This window comes from Marmota marmota, unplaced genomic scaffold, assembly GCF_001458135.2.
Source record: "Marmota marmota marmota unplaced genomic scaffold, marMar, whole genome shotgun sequence".
NCBI classification, from domain to species: Eukaryota; Metazoa; Chordata; class Mammalia; order Rodentia; family Sciuridae; genus Marmota; species Marmota marmota.
Window position 1 is genome coordinate 8,736,136 of NW_026000108.1, and position 22,416 is coordinate 8,758,551.

Consider the following 22,416-nt stretch of genomic DNA (forward strand, 5'->3'; position numbering starts at 1 on the left):
CTCTGTGAACAGGGGAGCCATAGATGGATTTTGAGTGTGGCAAAGAGTGATGTTATCAAAGCTGGTTTTATCACAGGAACCCACTGTGCACAGAATGGAAAGGAAAATGTGAAGTGGCAGCAGAAGTATGAGCCTTTTATTTTTAATGCAACTCACTTAGTAGACCTGGACAGGGGCATTTTTAACATGATTAAAAAGGACAGGAAAAAATCAAATCTATGCCTGAAGTTTGATGCCTGGGAGACTGAGAGGAAGTATTCATTCATTTATTTATTAATCAGCTCAAAATACATTTAATGAGCACCTATTATTCCCAGACACTGTGCTTGGAGAGTATAGACAAAGAGTCACCATCTGTACCCGAGGATCATGCAGACAACATGATATGTCTTGCCATCTGTGTACACTATCACACAAAGTGAATACTACTGACAGTCAGAGTGAGTCAGGGGAATGAGAGCCAGGTAAGGTAATGCCAGAGCTGAGCCTGAAAGCTGCCCTGGGTAGAGAGGGGAGGAACAGCCACCAGGCTGGAACAGCATGAACAAGGACATGGAGACGTGAACTTGAAGGCCATCTTTGGGAAAGTTGTTGGCGTAGTTGGATTTCAGGTTGTACTGTCAAGGAAATGAAGCCAAAGAGATAGGCAGAGACCAAATCAGGAAGTGCCTCAGGCATGTGACAGAGAGTCTATCTTCTACCCCATAAGCCAGGAAGCCAGGAAGAGGTTTTCAGTGTGCTAAGCACCGTTCATAGGAATAGGGCCCTTAGAACAGAGAATTAGTATGGTGTGTGAGTGTGTGAGCGTGTGTATGTGCACACACATGTGTGTGTGTGTGTGTGTGAGTAGGTGTGTGTATGGAAAGAGGGAGCAAGCTCAATTTCAAGTCCTTTGAATTGGAGGAGACATGGAAGACATCCACATAAAATTGTTCAGTGGGTACAGGAGTAACTCTGTGAGCAAGGACCAGGCAGAAAGACAGATTTGCTGCCTGCGGGTGACTGGTGAAGATTTCAGAATGACTGTGACATTCTGGGGGAGATACAGAGAAGGGAAACGGGAGGATCCTGAGCACAACTCTGTACACCTCACTCCAAGCAGAAGGGGGACAGCCAGACCACAGTTGGTAGTGGTAGGGAAGCCGGGGACAGGGGTGGTGGAAGTCACTTAGACAACCCACAGCGAGAGGCAAAGGGAGGACACTGCAGGACAGGGAGCAGAGAGAGCAGAGGAGCTCTTAAGGAGCTCAGGATATTTATCTGGAAAAGCAAGTGTAACCTTCCCTTTAAAATAGCAAATAATACAAGACGAGACGGCAGACTTGCACATCAGGAAAGGTCTCTTCTCGGCCTTGAACAACAGGAAAGAGCTGGCCGGGCTGCAAGATGACAATGAGCCATTCTAGCAGGAGGAAATGCCGGAGCGAAGACTGAGAGTCAGGAAGGAGCGTGGTGTTTGGACGGGTCAGCTAGAAGCCCAAACTGTCAGGGAGAGAATGTGAATTTGGAAATAATAGGAAACAAGATAGGATAGTTTGGAACAGGCAAGAATATGAAGGGCCTTGAAAGTCAGGTCGAAAAATGTGTGTTTGGTGACCCAGCCTTAAGTGGGAGCAGACAGAGGAGCTCCTAGTTCCACCCTGTTCTGGGCCAGCGTGTGGCATCCATTCACTCACTTCCCCAGTGAATGATGAGCCAATATGAAGGCCACGAAGCCTAAGAGGTCAGGACAATCACCTCCATTCTTCCTTCCACCATGATCTGAGAGCCAGCCAGGTCAGACACTGTGCAAGGAGGCAGATCTGCAAAGCCCAGGACCAGCTGCAGTCTGCTGTCTGCAAGAGCCCATCACTGAGCTGCTTCTCGGAATGGCCCACTCATCTTGGACTCTAACTCCAATCTGGACCCCCCTGAGGACACTGCCTCTCCCACAGTCTCCCCAGTGGTGACTGTTTCTCTACTGAAACTTCTAGAACTGGAGAGGGAGCAGGTGTCCTGTTTGTTCCTCGTCCCTATTTCCAACCATTGTCCACTCCTCCTCCCTACGACCCCACAGCTGCCTGGAAAGCCCTGGCTGCACATGCCACCCCATGCCCTGGACAACTCCCCATGCCATTCCTTCATGGAATCAACTCACTTCCCCGAGTCGTTCTGTCTCCAGTGATTCTTTCCAGCCTCCTCAGTGCCCTTCCTGCCTGGCTCAGATTTCATAGGCTCTGGAATCGATGCTCAGCCTCTTTGCTTCTCTGTCCTTTACTGTACTCACCTAGAAAAACCCGAACCCCAGTTAGGTTGAATTCTGCTTCTGCACCTGGGTCGCTGACGGTGGCTAGGAAAAGCACAAGCCGGCGATGGACCCCACTGGAAAGGCAGATGGCCACTCTGGAGGATGCTTTTGATCCTGCCCAGAAGCCTACCATGTTTTTCTCCACCATCAATTCTGCTCTCCCACAAAACCTGCTCCTCTCTTCTTAAATCCCCCAACCTGGCATCCCTCTGATCAGTTTCAAGAGCTATTCTTACATCTGATATCAGTGAGAAAAATAGAGCAGAACAGGAGTCTGCGAAACCTGCTCACCCTGTCTCTGCCACTTAGGAGTGATTTGGCTCCTGAGCGACCCTGTGATTTGGGACCTGGAATGGGGGCACCAAATAATCAAAATAGATCATGAAAACAGCTCTTCCACACCTGATTATGATCATCATGTCCACCAATCTGCGGCACAGATTCTCGAATGTTCTGTCTCCTCCTGCATCTGAAGCAGGAGCCCTGTTCCTAGCCAGGGTTAAGCGAGGCTTGGGACAACCACACAGAGCTCTTGAGCCTGGAATGTTTCCTCAGAGAGGTGGGATGGGAAGGGCACGAGGACTTTGGGGGCAGATGGGAGAGCAAGAGCAAGTGCATAGATATACTGAGATGACTTGGGAGTCAGTTTGACTGGCATATGCCTGGGTGGCTTCCAGGCCAGTGGTGGTGGAAGGTAGGTCCACATGGCTCTAGATGAAATATCCCAGGCAAAATCAGAATGCATGAACATCAGAGTCAAACTGCTTCATTTTAAGCCTCTTTTCTGCCATTTATTACCAACTGGCCCTTCAGCAGGTGATTTAATCAGCTATTTTGCTGCTATGACAACAGAGCCAACCAGAACAATTTTAGGGAGAGAAAATTTATTTGAGGCCTCACGGTTTCAGAAGTTTTGATCCATAGAAGGCTGGCTCCGTTCTTCTGGGGCTAGAGTGAGGCAGGACATCATGGCAGAAGAGTGTGGCAGAGGGAACCAAGGTCCTCCTTCTTGGATCTCAACCTCCCCTTTAGCTTTAGCTCACATCAGGATCAAGAAGAGGAGAGAGCTCTCCACTCTTTAGATTCAAATATATATCCCAAAGCTACATCCAGTTCCCACCTCCTCCAGCCATACCCCACCACTTCGGTTACCAGTTAATCCCTATCAGGGGATTAATTCACTGACTGGGTCAAGAATCTCCCAACCCAAGTATTTCTCCTCTGAACCTTCTTACGTTGTCTCACACACAAGCTTTTGGGGGACACCTCACATCTAAACCATGACAGCAGGGTTTGTCCTCTTTGGAGAAAAGGAGCCCAGTTAGTCTTATCCACACTGAGCCCTTTAATCCCAGCACCCAGCAGAGTACCTGGAAAGACGGAAGCAGAGTTACAGAATAAGAATGTAGATAGATACCTGACTGCGCTCCTGTGTACCTGGAGGTGAGCTGCCCATTCCCTCACCCCTAGTCCACAAGCCAAGTCAGTATTTGAATGAAGAAATTGGGTCCTGTGCGTGAGACATTAGCCCAGTATCTGATGCACGGCAGGTGTAGCTCTTGATGCTCTTATTTCAGGCTGATTGTTAGTATTTTAAACTGAATAATCACCCATGGCTTTCCTGTATCACAGCTTTCTTAAGCTCGGCCTCTGGGAGTTTTGAGGACAAATACTTTTTTAAGTGGCACAGCTAAGCTTGGCACATAGTAGGTTCATTTCCATCCTGCTTTTCCTATCATGCTTTGCAACTTGGCCAAAGAGCCATGGCTTGGATCACCCACACGTGGTGGCAGGCTCTTGTTCTGACTCCTCCACGAAAAGCACATTTCTGCATTCTCCTTGACGAGGGTCCCTGCTGCTTAGGATCTGGCTTCCTTCCGTTCCTCGGCTGCCTTGTCTGAGCCCTGCACCATGGAGGGAGGGGTCTTGCTTTCTCCTCAGGCTCTAAGATTACTGTTTTCTTTCCCCTGACTGCTCTGTGACCGTGATGTGGCCCTCGGGGTGAGGGGGCCCTGGAGAGGGTGGGGCCAGCAGGGATCCCATTAAAACACAGAGCAGCCATGCAGGCAAGTCGGCTGGGCTCCTTCCCGCCTGCTCCTACCACCCCGCCCCCCCAAATATGATCATAACAGGAGAGAGCTATAAAGTCCCTTTTCATTGCACACAGAGTCCAGCTCCCTAACAAGGTTCTGACTGTGGAGAAGAAAAGGAGGACATTGTAAAGTAGGATCAAAGGAAGGAGCGGCCAAGAGAGGCCACTAGTGTGGTGTAATGGAAAGACCCCACCCAGCCCGCGGAGCAAGACCCAGGGATTCTTGCTGACTTGAGGCAAGGTCCTCCTTCTTGGATCTCAACCTCCCCTTTAGGAAATAAGAGCCTGAATCTAGATTGACATATCGTCCTTTGCAGCCTCTGGATCCTAGCAAATATTTTCTATCACCAGCAGAACAGAAGGATGAGAAGCCTTCTCACTCCATGATCTTGCAGCTTGGAAGTGATTCAGCTCTTAACCAACTCTGCAATTTGGGATCTGGAATGGAGACCCCAAGCTGTGGATTTTGAACCACAGACATCTGTGTCCTTTCATCCAATGCCTTCAATGACATTGCAACACTCAGCCTATTCTGTGGCTTATTCAGTACCCAGCCTCTCGAAGATGTTAGCAAACAGAGACTAGCACACAGTAGATGCCTAATAAACATTTGTGGAATTAATTAACACTTGCACAGGGTAGTCAGAACTAGGTTCTTCATCATCCGCCATTATTCACGTATTCACTATTTATTGAATGATTATTATGTGCCAGGGCCTGGAGATACATTAGAAAACAATGCAGACCCAGAGCATTCCTTGATGGAGTTTGATTGAAAATGTAGAAAATAAATAAAAATAATTATTTGCTGCATGATAATAAATACTAAAAGAAAAATAAAGGCAAGGGAGGCCATAGCCAACAAAGAGGGCTGGGGTGACATTCCATATAGACCATGATCAAGATGAGACTCCTTAGTAAATGAGATTTGAGCAGAGACCTAAAAGAAGTGAAAGGGTAGCCAAGCAGGTGGCCTGCCAGGTGGGCAGGAGGCCATCTGTTGACTTACGATGCATCATGGTGGTGTGTGGTTGTAACCAGGTGAGCAAGGCAGAGCCCACAAGATGCTGATGTCAGAGGTCAGTAGTGGGTACAGATCACCAAGAGGATTTGACTTGAACCCCAGCAAAGACTGGCATCTTGGGGACAGTTGGAGCAGAGAAAAGATACCGTGTGGTACATTTTAACAAAACAAATTGGCCACAATGAGGAAAGACTAGAGCAGGAGAGTATCTAGGATACCAGTGAAATAATCCAGGAAAGAATGGCATTGAGTTAGACCACCAGGATGAGGGAGAAGAAGTAAGAAATTCAGTACATAGTTCAAGATTAAGTCAGTTCACTTAGCATCCAGCCAGTGCTGCCATCTCTTACGCACTGATGACTCCTTTCTCTAACTAGATCGTAACTTCCTGTGCTATGTTCCTATGTAGCTTCCAAATCCTTAGCATATTTGCTTATGAAATTGTTGGCACTTAGTAAACCCTGTTCATTTGATGCAGCCTAGCCAGAATTTATTATATATCCAGGTCTAGCCTTACCTCCACTCCCCATCCCCAGCATCGTACAGTCAATTCATATTGAATCTCTTCCAGTTCCTCCAGCCAAGCAGTTTCTCATTTCATAGCCTTGGCCAAAGAGTCTGGGGTATCAAGCAGAATTGGACATGAGTTGAGGGAGTGTTTCTTTTCTTTTTCAACAATGGGAAAAAAGATAAATAGGTTTAAACGCTGGTAGGAAGTACCAGTCATGAAAAGGAGATGGTTGAAGAACCCATCAGAGGAGAAGTAAGTGAAACAGAAGGTTTGTGAGAAAGAAAGGGGTGCTGCTTGAGATGACCTCAAAGGGGAAGTGAAAGTCAAGGATGCGTGCAAGTTTACAGGTTCTATAATAGAAAGTGGAGCGCTCTCTGGTGACTGGTTTATGTGCTAAGCATGAGCACATAGGTGGAAGTAGAAGTTTAAGAAGAGAGGAAAATTTGACATATCTCCTCAAGAATAGACAAAAAAAAAAACTTGAAAAAAATGAAGCAACATGTTCTTTCAAGGCAGCATTGAGGCCCCTGAAGTTCAAGGTCAACTGGTGGTGTCCTTGATCTGTAGGTTAGAGCTCACCTTTCCCTGATGGAATATAGCAGACCAGCTATAGGTGAAGATAAAGCAGATGATCAGAATCATCCAGGGTCAGTTCGTGGTACGTGTGTGACAGAAAGACAGTAGAGCTATACCACCAAAGTGAAGAGAACTGTTGAAGTGACCAGCAATAGAATCTGTGAGAACAGAGATGAGAGGAGAGATAGGAGCAGCAGATAGTGTCGGACAAATAAGAGGACATCTCAACCGAGGGACGAGAAAGTTAAAAGAGAGAGAGGGAGGGAATTGGAGAGAGAGGAAACTCGTGGTCAGAGAGTGGGAGGTGTGAATTTTATAACTTCTGAGATGGAGCATTTCCAGAATATGACCAAGTCCAGGGTGTGGTCACCAGAGCGGGTGAAAGAAGTGGCTGGGAGGGGAAGCCACTAGAAATGAGAAGAACAAGAAGCGGAGGGACCAGGGCTTGAGCAGCTCACACAGGGAAACACAGAAGGCACCCAGAATGGTGGCAGCATTTAGAAAGTGGGGGATGTGCAGACAGTGTCACATGCATGAGTGAAAGGGCCTGTCCAGGAAATGGGTCAACAGCAGAAAGGCCAACGAGGAACCTGCAGATCCAGATGAGCATCAGAAGAAATCGCGTGCAACTGAGTGGCAAGTGCATGACACCGAATTAGTCCACCAGGATGAGGGAGAAGTAAGAAAGGATCCAAGTGCCAAGTGAGCCTAGGGGGAAGAGCCCTGGACCATGTGTGGAGCCACAGTGGGAGGAAAGGGTTGGTGGAGATTTGTGAGCCTTATAGACGTGCCCGGGCATCCTCTGATCAGGCTCAAGCCAAGGGAATAACCTACCTGACCAACTATAATCTTTTACTGGTCGGCAGACCATAAGAGTCTAGGGGGAAAGTTGAAATGTCAACTTAATGTATAAACCAGCCAGTATCTAATCTGAATTCGCCTTTTAGAGTTGGACCAAGTAGAGAGACATTGTACTCTAGATTTTATGGCTCATGAATAAAATGACCAAAAGCCTAAAACTGGTAAAGATCACTGAAGTCACTATAATGAGAATTCAAACAAGGAAGACATAAGAGAAATGAGGGTGGCCTGGAGAAGATGGGGAGGTGGGTGTAGGGGTGGGGACTGCAAGAACCTCAGAGGACATCAGGGCTATGGAGAGATGAAAGGGGAGAGAGAAGAGGTCCTGGGCAGAGGGACTACTCTATGTGACAAGAAGCCACTGATTGAGAAAAGTACTTCTTCGGGGACTTGGTGAAGTTCCCAGATATCCTGCTTGGCTTCCAGACATAAAAAATCTCACAAGAATCTCAAGGTTGAGCTGAGAACCTATACGAGGAATTTGGACTTCATGTTGTAGGGAATGGGAAGTCAGGATTGGTGGTCAAATCAGAATTGTGCTCTGGAAAATTCCTCTGGCAGAAATGGGTGAGCTGCAGGAATACAGGGAAAGAATTGAGAAGGAGACCAAGGACACGGTGGATGTCTAAGAGAGGGGCACGGAAGCATGCTGGGGAGGGGGAAAATGAGAATGGAGAGAAAAGAGAAGGCACCAGAGATTTTTCCAGAGGGAGACAAGGTGGGACTTGAAAGCCAAAGTAAACAGGAGGCATCACTACAGAGCCCGCCTCCCATGTGATTGGTGGAGCGCAATTGAGCATCATTCAGATGCCCTGAGAGTTCAGGTTAACACAGACAGCTGCCTCCAGCGGAAGCCAAGCTGGCTATTTATGTCTTAAAAGAAGAAAATCAGACACCAAGAAGGGAAATTAACCTTTCCCTCACAGAAGCCATAAACAGCATCCAAATGTGGAAGAGAATGAAACCGCCAGCCATGTGTTTAAGAGAAACTTGATATCATGGGCTAGACAAGGCCGGCCGGGAAACAGGCTCCAGTATTAAAATTCTAACACATGGGGCGCTTGGAAAATTAAAAATAGACGCAGTGGGATAGAGAGACTCTATCTAAATGGATGAGGCAGGGACAGAAATGATCTATTGAGCCGCAGCCTGGAGGGCAGCTGGGAGAGAAGCGGCGAAAATGGAAACAGCCACCAGAGGGAAGGGTATTGGCCACCAGAGAGCAGTGACCCAACAGAGGTCCAAACTGCTCCTGAGGATAGAAGTGGGAAAACAAGAATATGACCAGTCAGGGAGTATTGCTTCCTCTACGTGAGGCTGTGAGAAGCCAGGCTCCTCCCAGAAGCCCCCTAAATGACGGCTGCCTGCACAGGCCTCGGTTCTCGGCTCTCCCTGAAACTCTGCTCTGCCAGAGGCAGGGGTGTGAGTGAACTCCCTGGGACTCCAGGCTCCTCCTCTGTGGCCGAAGGACAGACATTTGTACTCCATGGAACTGGACACGAAGTCAGATAAGAAATGCCCGTGATTAGGGGGCTGCTGCATCTGTCTTGATTTTCTAATTGAGCTAAACCAACTTGAATGAGAGCCATTCCCGTTTAAAATTTGCAGATTTTTATATTTCCAGGTATTACAGCTGTCAGATCACCCTTGGGACCAGCCCTTTTATAGGGACGGACCCTCAGAGGGGGTCTTTACAGGGCTCACAAATGTGGTACACCAGGACCCCAGATCAGCTCTCAGGAAGCTGCAGGTAGTGGTGTAGCTATTGCTGCCACAAACTACTCTTCCTCTTAGCTGGGCACATGTTTCTTGAGGACAAAGATGGCTTCTCATTTCTTTATGTCTCAAACACCTGGAGGAAAACCAGACACAGAATAGACAAAATCCATCAAAGGAGTAGATAAGCACCGGCCCAACTGTTAGGGTACAGTCCACCAAGGGAGGCTCCTGTGTCCATCCTTAGCAGTGAGTACCAGGCCTAACGTGCAGTGGACACCCTACTAGTGTTCCTGAAGGACAGGAATGAACAGAGCTAGCCATTAGGTGGGACTACCTGTGTTAACACCTGAAAGGATTTTCTTATCTCCATCGCAGGGGTACAGCACTGTGTGGCTCCAATTTGGATATAGATATAGATATCTGAGCATGTCTGAGTATATCATGTATGTGTCAGCACATGCACACACATACACACGCGCACATATATCCAGTGTTGCCCAGACACAGAAGTGAGTGGCACCTTCGACTGTTACCTTTATCGCCATTCGAGTGAAAGAAACAGCAAAGTCCCAGAGAACCAAATGATAAATGAACAGAACAATTGTTTTTCTTTGTCCTGGGCTCTGTGCTCAGTGCCACCTAGAGGATTCTAACATGTAAAATTCATAATCATCTTTTGAAGTAGACAAAATAATTGTCTCTAACTTACCTATGAAGAACATGACTCGGAGGAGTTAAGTAAGTTGTCTAGAGTCGTACACCCCAACCACTGAGCTACTTTCAGTGACATTTCTTTACCTGGAACTTAGAATAGAACTTTCCAGACTTCTCCGTCAGAGAGAGAAGCCATGGGGACATCCTGTTTCTCTCCATGCTTTCTTCTCTGATGTCCTCAGCATCGGACTCACCTGACGCGCAGTTGTCCTCACAATTCAGATTGCAGGGAGACCTGGAAACTTTTAGACAGACTGTGGAGGCGCTGGCTTTTAGCCACTCAAGGGGCAGCTATAGGTAGGGTCATGTTTCAACCATCAGTCAAGCAAACAGACAGACGCTGGCCACAGATCCCAAGTTTGCACCAGTTTCCTTAATGACTAGATAAATTCCCTCTGCATCCTCCCAGAAAGTCACAGTCTCTGGACGGCTCTGCCACTCCGGCCCAAGTCCACACTGATAGCATCAGGATAGCTGGCCTGAAGCGAAGCCCTGGTGCTCAGCCCTTCAGCAGGCCTGCGTAGCTCCAGAGTAACTGAGCCACCTGAGGCAGTATGAAGGCCTGGGCCCAACATACAGGCAATGGCTGGGAAAAGAAGAACTTTCCTCAAATGAAATTCTAAGCAGGATTTCAATGGGGAACCAAAGTAAGAGTGAAACTGCTCAGGCTGAGGCAGGAGATCTTTCCCACCTGCTGACCCCACATTGCTCCAAGGTACTTCCCAGAATCCCCGTAGAGTTGAAATTCTCTGATCTGGTACAGCCCAGCCCCATTCACTTCAGGGACAAGGAACAAGGGCATGGAGAAGTTAGTGTGGACAAGTGCTATGGTTTAAATGTTTGGATTCCCCAAAATTAATGTGTTGAAACCTAACCCGCAAGGTGACAGTCTTAGGAGGTGGGACTTTTTGAAAGATAATTAGATCATGAGGACTAAGTCCCCTTATAGGGTTCAGCACCCTTATAGATGAGGCCTCAGAGAACTGCCTTTCCCCTTCTACCATGTGAGAGCACAGTGAGAGGTGCCATCTTTGAACCAGAGAGCGGACCCTCATCAGAGACCGCATCTGTTGGCACCTGGTCTTGGACTTCCCAGCCCCCTGACTGTGAGAAATCAATGTCTGTGGTTTATAGGCCACTCAGTTCATGTTTTTTTTTTGTTACAGCAGCCCAAAAGAACTGGCACACCCAAACCTGCTCAGCTAAGACATGCTGCAACCAGAACTCAGAGCTATTACCTTTAGCCCATGCTCAGAGTGCCACACAGTGCTGTTTTCACTACAAAGATGAAAAATTTCTCTTATCACTGGTTAATTTTATTTGTCCAGTTTTTAATCATGATGAGGAATAGTTATCTAAAATGAATTTTATAAAGGAAATATTATCCAACACAGGCACCAAAGAGGGGAGAAGGAAAGACATGGTGGATTGTCAGCAGAGCATCCTCCTAGCCCTCCCCATCAATAAAGAGCGGAAGGTTATGCATGGGATTGTTGTTTGCCTGGGAGGCTGCCTGTTCTCAATCCTCACCCAGCTGTGGTCTCCTGTTTCCCTCCAGACTTCCTCCAAGTGGCCTCCCTGAAGCCCCCTGAGGCCGGGTCCCCTTCCCAGCCTGCTTGCGCTTCTCCCCGCTGCACAGACACCTCCACCAGTGTGGCCCAAGAGCTTCGTGCATCCATGTAATCCTTAAAGAGTGGATTGTGGGGCTGAGGATATGGCTCAGTGGTACAGCCTAGCATGCAGGAGGCCCTGGTTCCATCCCTTGTACCACAAAAAGAAGATGTTGCACAATGAACTTGGTGAGTTTCTTTACTAATGCTCCAAGTCTCACAAATATGTTGACCACGTTGACATCACACATTCTTTTAATCTCAAAAAATTCCAGGATCTCATCAAGTTTGAGTCCTTGTTCTGCCACCTCCTGGCCATGTGTCCTTAGCTAAGTCACATAAGCTTTATCATTCATGACAAGATTATAATAACCTCACTGCAAAGCCCAAAGATAATGTACACTGTCTTTCTCATGGGAGCGACTGGCAAATGACAGCTAGCATGTTTTTCTACTAAATAGCGAACTCTTATTCGCCATTAAGTCACCAACAACTAGCATAGTTCTCCAGTAAATGTTATGGATAGTTATGATTTTTCTAACAGTGACTGAAAGAGTGCATAAGCAAGTGAACCAGTGAACACTTGTGAATGTTACAGGGATGTTCGCACATGATGTGACCTCCGTCCAGTCCAGGTGTGTCTTTTAGAACAATCCTGAAGAATGATCATCTGCCGTCCAGAGGAGCAGCTCACTTGCTCTCAAACAGACGTTAGTATGGCTCACCATCCACCCATCTCTCCTCGCTCTGACCTCCACCAGTGTGGGGCACATAGTAGGTGTTCATTCTTTCATCCCTTTAACACACATTTCTTGCAGCCAGCTATTTACACCTTTGGCAAGTGTCTCTGTCCTCTGAGCCCAGAGCCCTCACCTGTAGTAGAAGGGTTAAAGCCACTACGCCAGAGGCTGCTGTGAAGATTCAATGCAGATACTTCTGGAGCATGAAGCACAGTTGGGGGCGGTGGCATTTGAAAATGGCATCTGTCCTAATCATCCAACAATATGAACTGCTTCCTACTCAGGTGAGAAAGCAGAAGTCACAGCAGTGAAGGACCCCACAGGGCTCACTGTCGCATCCCATCACACATCTCCCTGAGCCAAACCTCGGCACAGGACAAGATGCTATGACAAAATTTCTTTCATCTCATAATGAGAAATAAATAGTGTACATATATACCACAGCGCTTCCTACAGGCCCAGGGGTGATCATGTGGGAATTCCAGAGGTAAGAGGGAAAAAATACAGCATTATTATTTTAATAATTAAATGCAGATCTTTATTGGGCAACGCTGTGGGTCCGAGATAGTTTGGAAGCTGAGTGGATACAAGAAATAAGATAGGCCTCTCTCTTCATGGGTCCACCGTCTCCTTGAGCTCCTGGCTTAAAGGCAGCAGCTTGGATTGCTTCAGGGTAGGAGAATGTAGACTTGGAGAGAACGTCTCCCGACATTCCCCAGATACCACAGCCTCACTATTCCTGGTCACTGCTTTACAGAAAAATCTCCATTTTTGACCAGCTACTCGCCTTAGAACTCATCCATATTCCTAAAACCCACAAAATAATTCCCACTTTGATGTGAGAAGCATTGGCAGCATTTAACCTGCAGTATTTCAGGACACTGACTGTCACAGGAAAGTATTTCCTCTCAACTTAATAATAACCTAGTAATAGAAACTAATTATAGGGAGGTCAAGAAACAGGAGTTCTGAACCAAATAAACACCTTCATGTTAGGCAGACTTCCTGAAACTATCACACACTACAATCTATCCATCAGTGTCTCAATAAACAGTTCTCGAGCACCTACTAATAATAGTGAACCTTAATGAGGGCTTAGGAAGGACAGGTCCTTATGTAAACCTCATAACATTCTTGTGTGGCGGGAACTAGGACTAGGCCCATTTGACAGATGAGGAAACTGAGTGCCAGGGACAGCCAGTCATTTCCCATGTCCAGCCAGGAAGTGGTAGCCCAGGCTTCACCAGGAAGTCTGTGCCAGAGGGCCTGCTCAGAGCCACCACATTGTACCGCTTCTGAGACACAAGTGTTTGCTAAAAGTTGGAAGAGACATGAATGTGGTGATCAGCAGTTATGACAAAGCCAGACACACCAAGAGAGGCCACAGGAAAGCATGGTGAGCCAGCAGTGAACGCTCACACATGCACAGAGATACCAGCTCCTGTATCCCACCATAACCATGAGGAGTATAGTCAGCTGGCCATACAGGTGAGAAAGGCAGGAATTTAGACACAGGTCAACCAGCCAAGGTCAAGCATTCTGCGAGCACAGGAGCCAAGATGCAGGTAACGGTTCCCCTTGGACTCTCAGTGGCTTCCCATTGCACCTTGGGGTGCTCTTGGACACATAAGAGACAGTGGCTTGGTCACCCTAGGGAGGACCCAGAAGGCTCCCGAGAGAACACAAATGTGGATGGATGAGGAAGAAGGAGGATTAGGACAAGGAGAGGCCCAAGAGGCCCTGTCCAGGCTGGGGATATCTACAGCTTGTTCACAAAAGCACATAGCCAAGAAAATGTTGGCATGCCCAGGAGCCAAAGCTGGTCAGAGGTGACTCAACTGTGGGTTGCAGAATAGTGGGGCAGCAGTGAGGCTGGGAAAGTTATGAGGGCTTCATCCTGGAGCCCTGAGATGGCCCCCTTGCTACTGGCCCTGCATTCAAAGCCTCTGATGTGAGATGCACATGAATATTCCACCCTCTTTTATCTACTTTACTAATTTTACACAGAAAACTTTTGCGGAGTATTTCAAGAGGGTTTTTGACAAGTACAGTCTTCCACCAAGATCCTCAAGTTCAGGGATTCTGTCCCATTAGCTTTTGGTTACCCCAGTGGCCTGAGCACTCTGCCTCCACAAGGTACTTACTAAGTAAAGATGGCTTCTAAGTGGAAGGACTTCTCATGGGGTGAATGGGCGGGTACATGGATGATTCAGTCAATGATCCAGAAGCAAAGCAATACATTCCTGCTAAGAGTGGCCTTCTATGTAGACAACATGAACGACAATCTCTATATTCAGTGTCAGCACTACACAGGTGCCTCTTCCCACAGAGCCCAATGACTGGGATTCCTGCCATGGGAGCAAGGTGTTTCCTTCTGTAGTAAACACTAGAGGTTGAAATGCAATTGTTTTGAAGAATTCTTCATTGAATTGTTTACTGGTTTTTGAAGATCACTATTAGTAGGTTTGAATTCACATGAGGATGCAAACGATTGGCGCTGGCTCAACCCTGAGAAGGTGCTGGGATAGGAAGGAGGCAGAGATGAAGGTCCAGTCTGTTACCCCCTCTTATTCCACCAGTAAGAGTTTGGGGGGCTTCTGTCTTCTTCCTGACCTTGCCTTGACACCTACATATCACCCTCCCTGGAGCATGTTTACTTTTAAAACCGGACACCAACAAAGACCTCGAAGTCATGCCCCGCATCCACTGCTCAATAACAGAAGCACTCCTTGCTGTCGGACAGGCCAGCCACTGCCTTTCCTCCCAGCCACAGAGTCCTGCCTCCCTGCCCGTGCCATCCCCCCTGCCCCCAGGGCTCTCTGCTCCCATCTCCCCACTTCAGGATCCCCCAAATCCTGCCTCACCTTCTCGGCAATCTGTCTCCACTAAAATCCCCATCATAGTTGGGGCATTATTTCTCCACTCGTCCTCAACTATTCGTCATGTTTTGCCTTTTTGGTCTGGGTTACAGATGTAGTAAGTCTTGCTAATAATAAGAAGAAGAATAACCGTGAACCTTAAACACGCCCTTTGTGCTAAAGTCTGGAACTGGGATGTCTCCAAAGACCCATGTATAAAGCCTTGGTCCTCAATTTAGTGCTATTGGGAGGTGTTGGTGGTGAAGCCTAATGGAAGGAAGTGAGGTCACTGGGGTTGTGCCCTTAAAGGGAATGTGGGATATCAGCCCCTTCTTGTCTGTGCCCACCGCGAAATGAACAGGCACCATGCACTCTTACCACAATATACTGTGCCACCACAGGTTCAAACAACAGGGGCAAGCAACTGTGGACTGAAACCTCTGATACCCTAAGCCAAAATAAAACTTTTCCTTTATTAAATTGATTATCTTGGGTATTTTGTTACAGTAATACAAAGCTGACTAATAATGTCCCGTATTTTGTACACACTATTATCTTGTCCTAAGAAGTAAAAATTTGGGGCTGGGATTGTGGCTCAGCAGTAGAGTGCTTGCCTCACATGTATGAAGCACTGGGTTCGATCCTCAGCACTACATAAAAATAAATAAATGAAATAAAGATATTGTGTCCATCTACAAATAAAAAATAATTTAAAAAAGGAAATAAAAATTTACATGCCCATTTGATAAATGAAAACTACAGGGATCAGATCAGGAAGGGTAACATACAAACCAAACAAAAACCCTCCACTCTTTGAATTTCAGCTTTTCTCATTCAACCCTGCCTCCCTGACTCAGTAGAGCTACAAAATGATGAAAAAGGTTTTGCTTTATCATTAGACATTATATGTAAAACACCAATGCAATTTTTGCAAGACCTCCAGAAAAGCTTTCTATAATGACTGTATAGTATTTCACAGGGTGCATTTGTATCAGGTTTTATCTGACCCTCTCTTATTGGTATGACGTTTTCAGATTTGTTTTTACAGTGATAAAGAACAGAGCCATGGGGGAAAAAAACATACAACTGTACATTTCCTCTCTCCTTAGTTTGAACTATTTCCTTCTAATAGGTTTCCAGGAGCAGGATTATTGTGTCAAAACATATGAATGTTTTATGACTTACAATCCACATTATCCACACGCATTGGCATAGACCAGTTTATATCATCGTTACCAGCAACACACACTGATCCCAGTCCCAGCGATCTCTCAGAAAGGGCATGATTATTTTACTTTCCTACAACTAGTCAAGTCCAATGTTGTTTTCTAATCTATCGGCTGTGAGTTAGCTCATTTTATGCAGACGGCTCTCAGTGTTCTGATTTCATTTTGGTTTGTTTGTACTTGTTCTTTTGTTGTTGTTGTTAAATATTTAATTTTAGGTGAACACAATGTCTTTTTCTATTTATTTATTTTTAATGTGGTGCTGAGGATTGAACCCAGAGCCTCATGCATGCTAGGCAAACACCCTACTCCTGAGCCCCAACCCCAGATCCTGTACTAGTTCTTTAAAACACCATAACAAACCCTGTATTAGACATACTGTCTGTGCTAGACCTCAGCTCATTAAGCATTAACCTCATCTTGGCAGCAAATACTTGATGATAACCCAAGTGTGTGCTGTGCTGGCACTGAGGACCTGGATGAAAAAGACACGGCTTCACCAAACTCAGAAACTCAGGGTGGGCGGTGTGGGATAAGCTCTGAATTCATTTATAAGATGCTTTTAGAGGAAGCAGACTCTGGGCATTTTCAGGGAAGGTGCGAGGTCTGAGCTGGTGAAGGGCTGGGGGGCTGTGTGAGGCAGAGACCCCTGTGAGAGCAAGTTCAGTGCTGACAGCCGGCCACAGACGCTAGCCCAGGCAGAGGCAGCCTCTGCACGAGGAGCCACAGACATCTGCTCCTTCACTGAGCAGTCCGGCCTCTGTCGTGGGGTCCCGAGGATAAGTCCACTCAGATGAAAGTGGAGACCTGCTTTCCAGAAGTTTCTCCTTGTGAAAGACAACTAAGCAGACCCTATCTTTAAGCTACCAGCAATGGGTTTATGAAATTTTGACCCTTAAGGTTCTCGGTGCAACAAACATTATTCTCACGACCTGGCTCTTTAGGCCCAAGGTAGGATTCTTTTTCTAAGTCAGGAAAAGGTCTTAATGACATGAAGATAAACTGCTGCCCTTGAAGTCCTTTGCAAAGTCGACCCATCAGTCCCCTACCTCTGAAGTCAGCGGAGTGCTCAGTTCAGTGGGATTATTGGATCCATTTAGTTAAATAACCCTGACTCATGTTTCCCAGTGGGTTTGAGTGCTCAAATAACACCTGGGTGTTCCTTAAATCCAGCCTGAGTCTGCACTGAGTGCCAGGAGGAAGCTTGTCTTCACCATCCTTCATCCCTAATGCTCATCTGAAGAGACTTCAAACCGGGGATATGGACCAGTGTCCCTAACAACAGGTGTCAAAAGATTATCCAACAGGGATGATGACAAAGTCTCTGGAATCAAGAGGAAGAATGTCTGCAAACTCACAAAACAAGGTTTCTGTGAAGCTAAAAGACTCTTAAGACCACAGATGACCAGCAGGATACTCTCCGCTGGCCCAGTGGACTCAGAGGACCTGGAGCTAGACCGTCAGCCATCACCAGTCACCTGGCCTTCGAAGCAGGTGTTGAATGGGAACGAGAAAGGCCTTTTTAGCCTCCAGACTCTAGTCCTACTCTACACCTTTGGATACAACAGTGGGTCTGGTGGTGGAGCCCAGAGGTGCCCTGCCACCCTGCACCAGTCACACTGCCTCCTTTGCTGGGCCCCCCTCTTGCCTCCCACCCCAAGGCCTGCACCCAGGGTTGCCCCACCTGGAATGCGCTTTCCCTAGGATGCACCTGGTTCCCTCCTTCACTTCATTCCATCCTTCACTCCAGTGCTGCTCCCAAGAGAGGTCTTCTGTGGTCCCATTGTAGGAAACAGCGGCACCTTACTTCGCCCCCCCCAGCCCCGTACATGCTCAACTTTCTTTTTAGCACTTGCGACGACCAGAACCGTTTACAATTCATCTCCAAGACATGGGGAATGTGTTTTTTTCTCTTTGCTGCTCAGTGCTCAGAACAGATCGCGGCAGATACTAAGCATCACATGCTCATGAGCTCCAAGGCGACCCATGGAGCTCATCCTTGGGCCACATTCAGTGACACAGCCGTGGGATCCTCACAACTAATTGACCACTGCAGGTCTGGGTTCAACTTCGTCAGGACAGTGGGTCCTGCTGGGCTCCTTCTTGCTGCTCTCCCTCTCTACTCTCTCCTTCCTGGAGCCCCAAAGGAGAAGGTATCTACATTATAGATCTCAGGAGGAGACATGTCAACCCCAACCTCCCCAAGAACCGAATGTGAGAGTGTCTCTGTCCGCATCACACAGTGCCACATGGAGGCAGAACTGAGACAAAGGGGCCAGGTATTCTGACTTCCTTTTTTTTTTTTTCTTCCTCACAAAATACCATCCTTTCTCCCTTCACTGTCGACTTGACCAACTTCAGAAAGGGAAGTGTGTGGTCCTTCACCGGGAAGGCAACTTTTCTTAAGGAGGCAGACAAGATTAAAGAGAAAGTTCACAGATTAAAGTAGGAAGAAACGCGAGGCCTTGCCGTCATAACCAATTGCAGTCCGGATGCCCAAGAAACAGAGAGGTTCAGGTTGTCCCCATCTTTGTAGCTCCTGGACAGTCCGCCTAAGCACTTGCCAATCCCTGGGCGCCACAGGCAAACCACAGCCTCTTGAGCCAACCGAACCGACTGCATCCGACCCCACTGTGGATCGGAAGGGCCCATGGCAGGACTGAAAGAAAGAGCATCAGGGACATACATGGGGAGGGGAAAGAAGGGCCTCAGAGCTCCAGAGACCAATTAGGAAATTAGCCAAGAGCCTGACGGACACAGGAAAACATATAGACACGAAAACCTGGCAGGGAAAAAAAAAAAAAAAAAAGAGCAAGTTGATGAAAAATAAACTCGCTCCAAAAACACAACAAAACATTTTTTAAAGGTTTATTTTACCTAGAATTAATGACAGGAAAACCCCATAAACGTGGTGCAAAATGTTTAATGCCCCATTGAATGCCAACATTATGCCATTCATCTGTCCTTGCAGGTGTATTATTTCTAGTCCCCAGGATGAAAAGAAAGGTTGCTTTCCACATCTTTTATAGTACTTAAAAATACATATTTCCATGGCTTTATTGCCAAAGGTCCTGCTCTCTTCCAGAACCCACAATAACTAATCATGTTACTGCCACCAAGTCTAGGAATTGGAATTAATATTTGGTGGGAGGGTTCGCTTCCATCCTATGAGTGATCTTTGCTTTAACGACCCTTGGAGTTAGTGATTTCTCCTAAATATTTATTTCTCCCTAAGGGAAAGATTTCTCTAAGAACTTTCTCTCTGCCCTAAATATCCACAACTCCTGATCTGTTTTTCTTCTATTTGTCCACTTAGAGTTTTTGCTGGAATCAATTTTATTAATTTCCTTCTGAAAATTAGCAAGTCAGAGTAAATCACAGGGAGCTTTGCGCTCTCTCCCATGTGATTCCTTCCACTCCCTTGGTTTTCCTTTCAATGCTAGGTCACCAAGGCCTAGATTTATACCAATCCTCCCTGCAAGAATCTCTCTCTATATTAAAAAAAAAGGAAGAAAGAGGAAGAGGAAGGAAGGAAGGCTGGAAGAAAAACTTTAAACTAAAGTTAAAAGGTATTTTGATTCAATCATTGCAGTCAACAGCTATGTCTCTCTCATTTTTCTAAACAGTGTCTCCTTTAAGATTTGTAACACTTTTTCATAATAAAAGAGATTATCCAACATCGCCTCCACGTCTGTTAGTTTCCTGTTAGAGGAAAACTTCCAGTACTGTCAGACTTTTCTTGGAAAATTCCTGTTCAATTTATTGGATTAATTAAACCACAGTCTCAAACGTGTTTCAAAGCTGCCAACGACCATCTGATCCGTGGTTCCAGGAGTTTCAGTCAATCACTTAAAACTTGTGCATCCCCCAGCAACTCCAAAGCAAAACGAAAGTGCTCGACCAGATTATCTCTAGGATCCCATAAACTTTCACATTCTGTGTGTACACTGTTTCTCAACTCAGTGATTTTCATTTTACTTTATGAGAGCACGATATTCACCGATTATCTAGGGACCGTACCTCACAATTAAAAAGGTAATAAAATTAAATTAAATGGAAAAAAAAGGCTTTACTAGCCTTGGAATCTATTTCCAGAACCCCAAACCTGGAGACTCCCTCTCGGCTCTCCAGGGTTTTGAGTTTTCTCATTGGCTGCTGTAGGGGTGGCTTGTTGCTGACTTCTGTTTGTTTTCACAACAGCCATGAGACTCCTTAGAGAAAATTGCAATGGCCAAGCGTGTCACCCAATGGGCAGTTAGGAAATCCAGATCTCAGGCCCCAGAGGAAAGGCTACCGCTGCATTCCAGGCTGGAGCCGAGCAAGAAGTCATCAGGAGGTTAAGTGACTGAGGCAAGAGGTGGCAGGAACCAGTGGCCTGGGTCCTGGACACCGAGCCCACCCCTTTAGAGGGCCTTCATCTCTCCCAGCCACACTTCTTCACCAAAGGCTTTTTAATCTAGTCTGATCCACAAATGAAGGAAATCGTGGTTTTCCACATCATGATCGAGGCTATTTTTTTCCCCGCCGCAGTGAATAATGAGAGCAAGAGCGACCCATTTGTCTCCTATTCCAGCCCACGTTGTTTATTCCTTGGGCTTTCAACAGTTTTTAACATCAAGATGTCAGTTTTTAGCGCATTTGCATAATTATGCATTTCATTTCAGGATTCTCTGTCATAGCCATTCGTTTCTCCCCACCAGCTAAGTTGTTGAAAAAGAAAACTATATTTCGAGGCGAGTCCAATCCTACAGTTTAAAAGCTGGCAGGGTCTGTCTTCCTTTCCCCCCCTGGGAGGATTAATTTGCTTCTTTTTTATTCTCAAAGTTTTATGATTCCAAATAAAGGATATAATGGTGCCATTGAGAGTTGGGAAAATGTGGAAGATAAATAGTCTATGTGGGAACTGCTTAAAATGAGACTCAGAGTTGGGGGAAGGAGGTGGGTGGAGTGGAGACGGTTTTTTATCACGTGAGTGTGGCCTATTAATGATAAAGGAAATTTCCTCCCTCTAATGAGTCTCGCCTTTATAGACTGAAGTGAGGGCGAAGGGCTCCATTTGTGTCATAAATGGAAAGAAGCTGAAATCGTACTCCCAAGAATGTAATATGCTTAATTTTGAAGTCGGGGGAGCAGCCGTTAAAACGTTCGCTGTTTCTGGGACCTACAACGTGGACTCCGGGCTTTTAATCTTGATGTCATTGCCTGAATGCTGACATGTTTAAGAAACATGCTAAAATCATCTGTAGGAAACTAATTGACCTTGGGAAGCAATTTAAATAAATTCCTTTGGTCGTGTGAACCCTCACTAGCTCCTGACTTGGTAGGAGCCACCTGTGTGATGAGCCATTCAGACCATGGCTTTAGGAGCCCAATTCGTCATCAAAGGACTTTTCTTAAGGGCCCTTTGGAATTTTACCAAACAAACTGGGCAAATGTTGTTACTGACCTCTTGAAGCTTATCATTAAGGTGAGTAATAGAAAGTCCCTGTGTGGTACTGTTCATAAAGTGCTTTAGGGAGGCAGAGCCGGGTGAGGAGCACACAGGCAGTGGGAAGAGAAAACCCTGTCCCCTCACTGCTCTACAGTCACACTGTGAGGCCAGGACCCCAGGAGTGATGATTCTGCCAGCGGATGTTCCACAGCTCATGCCACATTTGAATTGGGCTACACAGAGATCAGAGACATGGTACTGATTTAGTTCCTATCTGATCCTACCCTGCCACTGCTTAAGCCCTCTAAATGGTTTTTCATGGTACCTTGAACAAACTTCCATCCCTCAGCCATGATCTTCAGAGCCCTGCACACCTTGGCTTTTCCCATTTCTTTGACCTGAACTCCTACAGGTGTACCTGACTCTTTCCTTCCCTGTCTCCCAGGCTTCTACTGTGTCTCAGCCAATCCAAACCCTCCCTCACCTCAGCACCTGCTGCCTCTCCAGGTGCAGCGTCTGCCTCCAAGCCAAGAGGTTCCTCTTCTGGGGCCCATTTCTGCTCAGTGTTAACTCCCCAGCCGGCCTTCCCTCACCACCCAGTCTCAGTCAGGCCTCCTCTCTTCCCCTGCCATCTTGGGGACCCATGTCTCATTTTCTCCATAGCACTGATCACTCTCAGAAGTTATCAACTTCATTAACTTTCCTCTTATATTCTCTCTCTCTCTCTCTCTCTCTCTCTCTCTCTCTCTCTCCCCCCCCCCCCCCCC